This window comes from Stegostoma tigrinum, unplaced genomic scaffold (genome assembly GCF_030684315.1).
Source record: "Stegostoma tigrinum isolate sSteTig4 unplaced genomic scaffold, sSteTig4.hap1 scaffold_110, whole genome shotgun sequence".
Lineage (NCBI taxonomy): Eukaryota > Metazoa > Chordata > Chondrichthyes > Orectolobiformes > Stegostomatidae > Stegostoma > Stegostoma tigrinum.
In genome coordinates this window covers 847831-858705 of record NW_026728061.1, presented here as the reverse complement: position 1 = coordinate 858705, position 10875 = coordinate 847831, and the positions used below count along the sequence as shown (strand labels likewise).

At 43.8% G+C, this 10875-nt stretch overlaps 1 long non-coding RNA gene across 4 annotated transcripts; it reads right to left on the bottom strand.

Moving 5' to 3' along the window:
- Nucleotides 1-398: 398 nt before the first annotated feature.
- LOC132207602 (uncharacterized) lies at nt 399-6658 on the bottom strand. 4 transcript variants are annotated; one of them, XR_009443620.1, is made up of 3 exons: nt 6587-6658; nt 5510-5649; nt 399-872 (listed from the first exon to the last, which is right to left on the bottom strand). It is a non-coding gene; the product is annotated as an uncharacterized LOC132207602 (long non-coding RNA). The 4 variants fall into 4 exon arrangements; XR_009443621.1 differs by having other exon boundaries at nt 6605-6647; XR_009443622.1 differs by lacking the exon at nt 6587-6658 and adding an exon at nt 6407-6555.
- Between the last annotated feature and the right edge of the window lie 4217 nt (nt 6659-10875).

The window sequence follows — 10875 nt, the reverse complement described above, 5'->3', positions numbered from 1 at the left end:
GAACTTGCTGGTGTTCCAGCAGAGAGGATGACTGAGTGAATCCTTTCCCACACACAGAACAGGTGAATGATTTCTCTCTGGTGTGAACTTGCTGGTGTCTCAGCAGGTTGGTTGACGAAACGAATCCTTTCCCACAAATAAAGCAGGTGAACAGTCTGTCCCCATTGTGAATTCGCTGATGTGTCAACAGGCTGGATGACAAAGCAAATTCTTTCCCACATACAGAGCAAGTGAATGGCCTCTCTCCTGTGTGAATTTGCTGGTGTTTCAGCAGGTGAGATGTCTGCGCAAATCCTTTCCCACACACAGAGCAGGCAAACGGTCTCTCCCCACTGTGAACTTGTTGGTGTTTCAGCAGGTTGTTTGACTGAGTGAATCCCAACCCACAATCAGAGCAAATGAACGGTTTCTCCCCAGTGTGACTGCGTTGGTGCATTTCCAGCTGGGATGGGTAAATAAATCCTTTCCCACAATCCCCACATTTCCACAGTCTCTCCCCAGTGTGACTGCGCTGGTGTTTGGACATTTCAGATGAATCTTCACAGACTCTTCGGCACACAGACAATACGCATTTCTCCCTGGTGAACAGTGCTTCTTCCTTCAATGTTCAAAATCCTGAGATAATTAGGTTATGACAAACAGATTGAGTGTCAGATCTGGATGTGGTTTTGTTTGATTTCTCTGAATGCAATCAAAATTTCAAACAGAAAAGTAGAGAGAGAGAAACCAGAAGAATACACACAAAGATTGTGAAACTCTGAAATTAATCTGGTCAATTGTGGATCCAACACCGAGGGGCACTGCTGGATTATCAGTAAAACTGAACCGGTTCATTTAATGTCCTTCAGGGAAGGAAAACAGTCAGCGTTTGCCTACAAAAAAAAGAGATAGAGTTTGGACAGACATGAAGGGCAGGCATTTTATACATCAGAAAATGAATCCAATTCCTGTTTTCTCCCCATACCCTCTGATGCTTCTGAAGGGCTGAGAATACACAGCAAAATACCTGAAATCTGAAATAAAAACAGAAAAAGATGGAGATACACAGCAGATCTGACAGCATCTGAAATGGTGACAGATGCAGGAACCATTGCAATCTTGAAGAAGTGTTGAGATGATCATCCATTGCACCATAATATAGGTTACACACCGAGTGCCAGAAAACGGGCCTAGCTTCAATAGGTGCTTGATGGCCAGCACCGATACAATGGGGACAGTGTGTTCAACAATTGTACCCGAGTGTCTGACCCCATTTAGTTCCATGTTTCTCTCCTGTTCTCTTTTAGGAAACAGGCAGCAGCAAGTAGTGAAGAATGCAAATGATATTTTGCCCTTCATTGTGAGAGGATTCGAGTACAGGAAGAGGGATATCTTTCTATAAGGGCCTTGGTGAGACCACACCTGGAGTCGTGTGCACCTTTGTTCTCCTTTCCAAAGGAAGGATGGCCTGGCTACTGAATGATCGTAAAGAAGGTTCACCAGACCAATTCCTGGGATCTCAGGACTGATGCATGATGAGAGAGTTTTGATCTTGATTAATCCTTCTTTCTTTTAATCTTTCAGCCACCGACAACATCATGAACTAATTTCACGTCCCATTTGCTGATCTGAGTCTCTTACTACTGAAGCTATACTTTGGTTCCCATTCCCCTGTCATACGAGTTTAAATCCTCACCAGTGGAACTAGCAAAAGCATCAACAAGAATATCTGTCCCAGCTCTGCCCAGGACAATTGTTCAAGCTTGTGCATGTCCCACCTTCCCCAGAAACAAACAGTCTCAAAGCCTCAGGAATCTAAACGCTTTAAGTTATATCTCCAGCCATGCACTCATCTCATCTGTCCTCTTATTCTCGCTTTCACAAGCACGTGCATTGTAGCAGCTCACACTGTTACTGGATTAGATCACGAAAGGTCCTGTGGGGGTCATAAAAGAGTCCTGTTGAGAAGGAACATTTGGGAATTTACTTGGGTTTCTGTAAACAGGCAGTTCAAAACACATAAGCATTTTAATAAGAGGCAGTTTTTAAAGGCCTGGTCCAGCCACAATCACAAGTTTGTTACTTAATTAAAAAGTAGAAGCAAAAGTCTGATCCTACAGCATTCTGAACTGTTTAGGTAATTGTAACCAGAAATGCAAACAACCAATTAACATGAAATGGTTAGCTGAATTCCTTGAGCGAATGTTTGTCAGCAATAAAAGCAGCTCACTGCATCATTATGGAAGGCAAAGCAATAAATGGTGTAAACACAACCTGTAAAAGACCAACAACATAGGAAGGGGCAAAGAAAGGTTATAAAAGAGAGAAGTCAGGGCTGCAGAGAGATAAAACAATTGAAATGTAGATATGGATAATTTGAATAAATTCTTACATGCAAAGATCAACGGAAGAGTGACAAAGATAGATTGCAAAATCCGAAGTGAAGACATGATTAGTGCCTTAGTTATTTGTGAAATCTAAACAAGTTTTGTTTAATGGCTTGGTAAAGCTCTAAAGTGACTGAATTTCATCCTCAGTGGAATTTGAATAGATGCTTTTTATTAAAACAAGAAAGTAATAATGGAAAGCGCTTCGAGTGGAAAATGAAACTTCAATTTAAAAATCATTTGCAGCATGCAAATCGTTGGGGTTGTAAACTGCAACAGCAAGTCAGAAACACTGTTTGTTTGGTCTCTTAAGCTGAAGTGAGAGAGGGATTTTTCCACAATTTTCAACTGTATTACAAAATTGTAGTTACTTTATATCAGAGTTGAGTTTAAAAGACTTTATCACAATTCCTAACAATCCACACTACAGTTAGTAGAGAATTTGGAAAAGTTCTCAGTGATAAGCTACTATTTTGTTTTTTGGCAAAAAACATGGTGCAGCTGGCAAATGTCTGAGGAGGAATATAACTGTCAAAAGCATTGTCAGGTCCCAAAGACAGATGAAGTCATTTTCTAGCTAACCTCAGGAGATTATAGGAGGGTTTAAGGCTGAACATAGTATTGTCCATGATTGTTTGCTTACTGGATTGGATATATTGATTTGGGGTGTGTGGCTAACAATGACAACAATATTGCATGTAAATAACATCTAGCAAAAGGAATAAAAATATTACAATCAGCCAGGGAAAGTTTGAGTATCATTGCCCACTCTTCCAATCTGAGCTGTATTTAAGAGGGGAATTAGGCCTCACGTGAAAGCCAGGTTTGGAGTGGACTCTGGCCTCTCCCACACATGCGGTAACAGAGCTCTGAATAAAGGTCGCTTGTACAACTGAACACAACACAAAACTCCTCCCTACCACAATGTGGCAATGGGTGTAAGCTTGACAATACTACATTTGAGATCTTGTATTTTAATGTATCTCTTATCTTCCTATCTTCAGCTTTCAGGTCCTCCTATGTCACTGGTACAATCGGATGTTCACCCTCCCACTCCAGAATGTCCTGAAGCTGTTCCATGTCATCGCTGATCCTGGCACCAGGGAGGCAACATACCATCCCGGATTCATGTCTCTCTGTGCCCCGTACTATTGAATCCCCTGTCTCTACAGTCATATTCATCATTTTCCTCCCCTTCTCCGCAGCAGAGTCACTCCAAGTGCCATGAACTTGACTGATGCTGCTTCCCGATTGGCCACCCCACCACCACCAGCCCTCCCCCGACCAAACAGTACCCAAAACAGTATATTTGTTTGAGGACGATGACCACGAGGGACTCGAGCACTTCATTTCTGAGCCTTTTACTTGTCTGATGGCCACCCATTCCCTTGCTGTCTGTGTAATCTTCACCTGCTTGTGACCAATCTGTTGAGAATGCTACCACAACCTTCTCAGTATCATGAATGCTCCATACTGACTGCACCCACAGCTCCAGCTCTGAAAAACAGCTAACCAGTAGCTGCAGACGGATACACTTCCTGCACAAATAGCCAATAGGGACACTGGTAATATCCCGGAGTTTAACGCGGAAAAGTGTGAGGTGATTCACTTTGGAAGGAGTGACAGGAATACAGAGTACTGGGCTAATGGTAAGATTCTTGGTAGTGTGGATGAGCAAAGAGATCTCAGGATCCGTGTGCATAGATCCCTGAAAGTTTCCACCCAGGTTGATAGGGTTGTTAAGAAGGTGGATGGTGTGTGAGGTTTTATTGGTAGAGGGATTGAGTTTCAGAGCCATGAAGTCATGTTGCAGCTGTACACAACGCTGGTGCGGCCACACTTGGAGCTCTGGTCGCCACATTATAAGAAGGACGTGGAAGCATTGGAAAGGGTGCACAGGAGATTTACCTGGATGTTCCCTGGTATTGAGGGAAGGTCTTTTGAGGAAAAGTTGAGGGACTTGAGGCTGTTTTCGTTAGAAGAAGGTTAAGAGGTGACCTAATAGAGACATACAAGCTGATATGAGGAGTAGATAGGGCGGACACTGAGATCCTTCTTCCTCGGATGGAGGTGGCCAGCACGAGGGGCCATAGCTTTAAATTGAGGGGTGATAGTTGTAGGACAGATGTCAGAGGTAGGTTCTTTACTCAGAGTAGTAAGGGCGTGAAATGCCCTGCCTGCAACAGTAGTAGACTCGCCAAGGTTAAGGGCATTTAAGTGGTCATTGGATAAACATATGGATGATCATGGAATAGTGTGGGTTAAATGGGCTTCAGTTTGATTTCCCAGGTCGACACAACATCAAGGGTCTATGTTCTATTGTGCTAGACAAGGACAACACAGACCTGAGGGCTTCTGTTGTGACTTCTCTCCAGATTAAGCCAGTTTCTGCCTTAAAGAGAATTTAATGAAGCTAGGTCCTTCCCCTTCATTTCAAACATTACTATTATAAAATCAAAAGTCGCTAACTTTATATAAGCTAATATATACTTTAAAAACTGTAAGAAAATTCTTTCCAGTATCAATTATCAATTGACTGTTTCCGTTAGGACGGTGAGACTTTCTGAACTGCCCAAACTGAGACTGAGCATCACACTCAATCTTTCAGTTTCACTTTCTTTCTGTTTCACCCAACTCCAAAGCACTCTCATTTAGCCAAGCAGCACTCACAGTGCAGCCTTTTCATTTTCATTTTCATTGTCTGCTCACACCCACTCTGATCTCAGCCTCCCATACTGTTTCAATTCAGCTCAATGGGAGCTCAGGGAACAGCATCTTCACGTTAAATGCAGTAATTTATAACCCTCAGGACTCCACACAGACTTCAGCAGTTTCAGGATCAAAAGAGTTGTCAGGATCTGGAAGATTCCACTTGAAGGGGTGCTGGAATTTGTGCCCATAAGGAATTTTAAAAGGAAGTTTGCAGATATTCAAGAATGAAGAATATATAGATTAAAATCATGAAGTGGGCGATTGGGACTAAATATGACAGTTCTTTCAAGGAGACGAGGTGTTGTTTGGACAAATCTGCCCCTCTCAGGCCAATATCTCCTTTCTCAGCTGCAGGGTATAGAACTCAACACTTATCCCAGGGGTGATCAAACCAAAAATTTGAATATTCTGCTTTCAAGTTACAACCTTACCAGGAATATTCTCCCATGGATAGAATGGTTAAACCTCTTCCCTTTCGCATTTAAGTGTCAATGATACTCAGATCCTGATCACTCTGCTTAATGGAGAACTTGCATGGATCCTGGTCTGCAAATTATTCTCAATTAATACCCTGTAAAACAAATCCATAAGAGACAAATAACTGTCAGCCCTGGATAGAAATCCAAAAAACACCACAAGATTGTTTGGAAAAGGCAAACATTTCTCTTGGTTTCCGTTCGTTATGTATAAATCCTCCTGTTCAAATCACCCTGCTCCCCGACACAGAAAGATGCAGAGGGAAAATACACCCATTATTAGAGACGGAGGAAGTCAGATATTAATGAATTTGACCAGGGAGCACAAGGGGACTCAGAGCACGTTCAGTGATTTGATCCCAATCATATGAACACTGGGCAAACGGATATGCTTTAATAGATCATAATATTTAAAGCAGGACTTCCGAAAGTGAGAGTGCAACAGGTAACATGAAGTTCTGAGCAAGGGTTAGCGGATCCGAAACGTTATTTTTTTAATTCACGGATGCTGCCAAACCTACTGAGCTTTTCCACCAACTCTGTTTTTGAACATGCAGTTCTGAACGCGTTTTCGGCATTTCTCCTCCACTAAGTATCTAACGTGTAACTGCAGCAATTTATACTGCCTGAAGCCAGTACTCCGCCAGCGTCAAAAGTCCTTCCCAGGAAATACACGCCACGTCTCAGTCTGGGGAAGAAGTCCAGAAAAAAAAAACACATTTCGCTTCTATATACCCGCCCCCCCCAAAGAAAGGCTGCGCTGGCGTTCCACTGCAGGTTGCCACCTATAAATATGGCGATCCGGCATGAGTCCCAAAGATCATTGCCCCTAATAAAGATGGTGGCAATCACCTCTGCCTATCGCAGCCTCAGGTCCGCAGCAATTCTTCCATTTGCTGCAAAACACGGGGCCGGCATGTTAAAATGTATGTTTTCTGACATGCATCGACCGCAATTAAAACCTCTCAGTCAATACCGAAACTATTTCCCTCCCGGTTTTTGCTCCTTTCCTTTTTGTCCCGTGTACTGTACCTTCCGAAAGCAGCCGACCTTCAGTCGCAGAGATTTTGCGCCCCCGAACAAGGGCGATCACGTGATTTTCACACAGACAAACATCTCACTCGCTCTGATTGGTTGGAGGGTAGGCCGCTTCCATTGGCCCCGCCCCGTGCTCCGATTGAACCAAAGCTGACATCGCTCACAGGGAGATAGCAATAGCTGCAGGTGCTGGAGTCAAGGATGACACAGTGTGAAGCTGGAGGAACACAGCGAGCCAGGCACCATCAGAGGAGCAGGAAAGTTGATGGTTCAGGACCTTTCTTCAGAAGTGGGGGAGGGGATGGGAGCTGAGACATAAACAGAGTGGGGGCTGGGGAAGGTATGGATGTTGTAAGCTCCAGGGTTTAGATCTTTCATTAAGGACAGGGAAGGTGGTAAAAGAGGGGGAGGTGTGGCTTTGTTAGCCAAGGACAGTGCAACGGTGGCTGAAAGAACTCTTGATGAGGACTCGTCTACTGAGGTGTTATGGGCTGAGGTCAGAAACAGGAGAGGAGAGGTCACACTGCTGGGAGTTTTTTATAGGCCCCTGGAAAGTTCCAGGGATGTGGAGGAGAGGATTGGCAAAACTATTCTGAGCAGGAGTGAAAATAACAGGGAGATTAGCTATGGCAGACATTAACTTCCCTAACATTGACTGGAAATGCGATAACTCTAGTATGTTGGATGCATCAGTTTTTGTCCAATGTGTGCAGGAGGGTTTCCTGACTCAGTATGTTGAAGGGCCGACAAGAGGGGAGGCCACACTGGATCTGGTACTTGGTAATGAACCAGGCCAGGTGTTTGATTTAGTGGTAGGTGAGCACTTTGGACAGAGTGACCATAATTCGGTTATGTTTACTTTAGCAATGGAAAGGGTTAGGAATATGCTCCAGGGCAAGAGTTATAGATGGGGGAAGGGCAATTATAATGCGATTAGGCAAGACTTAGGAGGCAGAGAATGGGTTAGCAAAATGCAAGGGATGGAGACAATCGAAATGTGGAGCAGGTTTAAGGAACAGATATTGCTGTCCTTGATAGGTATGTACCTGTCAGGCAGGGAGGAAGCGATTGAGGTAAGGGAGCTGTGGTTTATGAAAAAAATTGTATCTCTTGTTAGGCAGAAGAGGGAGGCTTATGTGACGATGAGACAAGATGGTTCAGATGAGGCGATGGAGAGTTACAGATTAGCTAGGAAGGATTTAAAGAGAGAGAGAGAGTTAAGAAGAGCAAGGAAGGGACAAGAGCAGACATTGGCAGGTAGAATAAAGGAGAACCCTAAAGCGTTCTATAGGTGTGTGACGAATAAGATGATGTCTCGGGTAGATATAGGGCCAGTCAAAGACAGAAGTGGGAAGTTGTGGAGATTGGAGAGGTACTAAATGATTATTTCTCATCTGTTTTCACTGAGGAACAGGAGAATATTGTAGAGGAGATGACTGAGTTATGGGCTACTAGAATTGAAAGGATTAAGGTTAGTAAGGAGGAGGTGTGATCAATTCTAGAAGGTATGAATTAGATAAATCCCCTGGGCCAGATGGGATTTTTCCGAGGATTGTCTGGGAAGCTAGGGAGGTGGTAGCGGAGCATTTGGCCTTGATCTTTGAGTCCTCATTGTCTACAGGTTCAGTACCAGAGGTCTGGAGGATTGCAAATGTTGTGCCCTTGTTCAAGAAGGGCAGTGGGGCTGACCCAGGTAATTATAGGCCTGTGAGCCTTACATCAGTTGCAGGAAACATTTTGGGAAGGATTATAAGAGATAGGATTTATAGTCATCTAGCAAGCAACAATTTGATTGGAGATAGTCAGCATGGATTCGTCAAGGGCAGGTTGTGTCTCACAAACCTCATTGAGTTTTTTGAGAAGGTGACCAAGCATGTGGATGAGGGAAGGGCAGTTGACATGGTGTACATGGACTTCAGTAAAGCCTTTGATAAGGTTCCACATGGTAGGCTATTGAAGAGAATACAGAGACACAGGATTGAGGGAGAAATAGCAGTTTGGATTAGAAACTGGCTTTCTGTAAGAAGACAACGAGTGGTGGTTGATGGAAAATATTCAGCCTGGAGTCCAGTTACTAGTGGTGTGCCTCAAGGATTTGTTTTGGGACCACTGCTGTTTGTCATTTTTATAAATGACTTGGACGCAGGCATAGGTGGATGGGTTAGTAAATTTGCAGATGACACTAAAGTCGGTGGAGTGGTGGACAGTGTGGAAGAATGTTGCAGGTTGCAGGGAGACTTGGATAAACTGCAGAATTGGGCTGGAAGTTGGAAAATGGAGTTTAATATGGATTAAATGTGAGGTGATTCACTTTGGGAAGAATAATAGGAAGGCAGAAATGGAAAGATTGTTGGTAGTGTGGATGTGCAGAGGGATCTTGGTGCCCATGTACATCGATCCCTGAAAGTTGCCACCCAGGTTGATACTGCTGTTAAGAAGGCTTACGGTGTGTTAGGTTTTATTGGGAGAGGGACTGGGTTCTGGAGCCATGATGTCATGCTGCAACTGTAGAAAATGCTAGTGTGGCCTCATTTGGAATATTGCGTGCAGTTCTGGTTGCCCCATTACAGGAAGGATGTGGAATCATTGGAAAAGGTGCAGAGGAGATTTACCAGGATGTTGCCTGGTCTGGAGAATAGGCCCTATGAAGAAAAGCTGAGGGACTTGGGTCTGTTCTCAATGGAGAGAAGGAAGCTAAGAGGGGATTTAATAGAGACATACAAGATGTTCAGAGGATTAAATAGGGTGGACAGTGAGAGCCTTTTTCCGAGGATGATGACGTCAGCTTGTACAAGGGGACATAGCTACAAATTGACGGGTGGTAGATTTAAGACAGATGTCAGAGGCAGGTTCTTTACTCAGAGAGTGGTAAGGGTATGGAACGCCCTGCCTGCCAGTGTCGTTAACTCAGCCACATTAGGGGCATTTAAACAGTCCTTGGATAAGCATATGGATAATGATGGGATAGTGTAGGGCGAGGGGCTTAGATAGGTTCAGAGGTCGGCGCAACGTCAAGGGCCGAAAGGTCTGTTCTGTGCTGTATTGTTCTACGTTCTATGTTCTAGGTGCTTCACAGATGAGCAAAACATCGATTAAAGATATCGATTTTTATGATGTATCATAAAGAATGAGAGAGAGAGGTTTAGGGAGGAAATTCCATAGTTTGGGTTGTCAGCAGCTCCATTCCTGGAGGGTTGTAAGTCGGGTGGGTCAGAAAAACGTCTGGGAAGGAGAATTGCAGGAGTGAAAAAAACACATATGGCCTTAAGGATGGCAAAGATTTCAGAGACTGTCATTAGAGAGTACGGTTGTCTCATGGAGCTTAAGGCATGGCACTGCACTCAATCCATTGCAAGTCATGACCGCAGAGGTACAGAAGATTTCTGCTGCCTTAATCAGGCTGACCAATATTTGTATCAATAGGCTTGTAAAATGTCAGTAATCTCCTCTACCTCAGAGTCAAGGTGTTGATGGGATGCTGCTACAGAAGAGGAGACAGGAAGCAAGGAATGTCACACAAAGATCTCTCCTCTTCTCACTATTTTCACTGCAAAACCAAGGGAGCACCTAACATATCACCTCTATCTCCCGTCACAACACTTTGCCCCACAATAACTGTGTCTGCCCCTGCACAAGTAGAAGTGGGAGTCTTTTCCAGGACCATGTGGTACCCTGAAACTCTGAGCGAAGACCAAAAGCATCTGAGCGGTGAGAGCAAAGATTTGAGAAGACTGTCTGCACCTTTGCTGAAACTTATAGGGTCACTAGGTCAAAGCAATAGGCAGCATGCGGAATACAAACTGGAATTGATTAAGTGTGCGTCTGTACAAATTTGGACAGGCCGGGGGTGTGGGACACTTGACAAAATTTTCAGTTTCCTTTTTGAATAGTCCCCTGAAATGCCTTTTTGGAACCACTTCTAACCCTTATCCATGCTCCGATCTGGAGGGCCAGGTCACTCTTGCTCTGGTTTCATCCTGCAATTTTATGAAGTCAGCAACAAGATGAGTTTCAGCATTGAATTTGAAGATTATTAAAAGCTAACATTGATTGCCATTAGAATGTTTTGATTTTGATTTATGTTGTCTTGTGTACCGAAGTACAGTGAAGTGTTTTTGAGAGCGGCACAGGCAGATCATAGCAAACAATGATTTACAGATCAAAGTGTGCTTAGACAGAGCAAGGCATGCAAGGTTATGCCTGCACAGGAGGTGTGCAAAGCAAGATCAACACTATTTGGAGTGACAGAATCCATTCATCAGTCTAATAATGGCAGAGAAGAA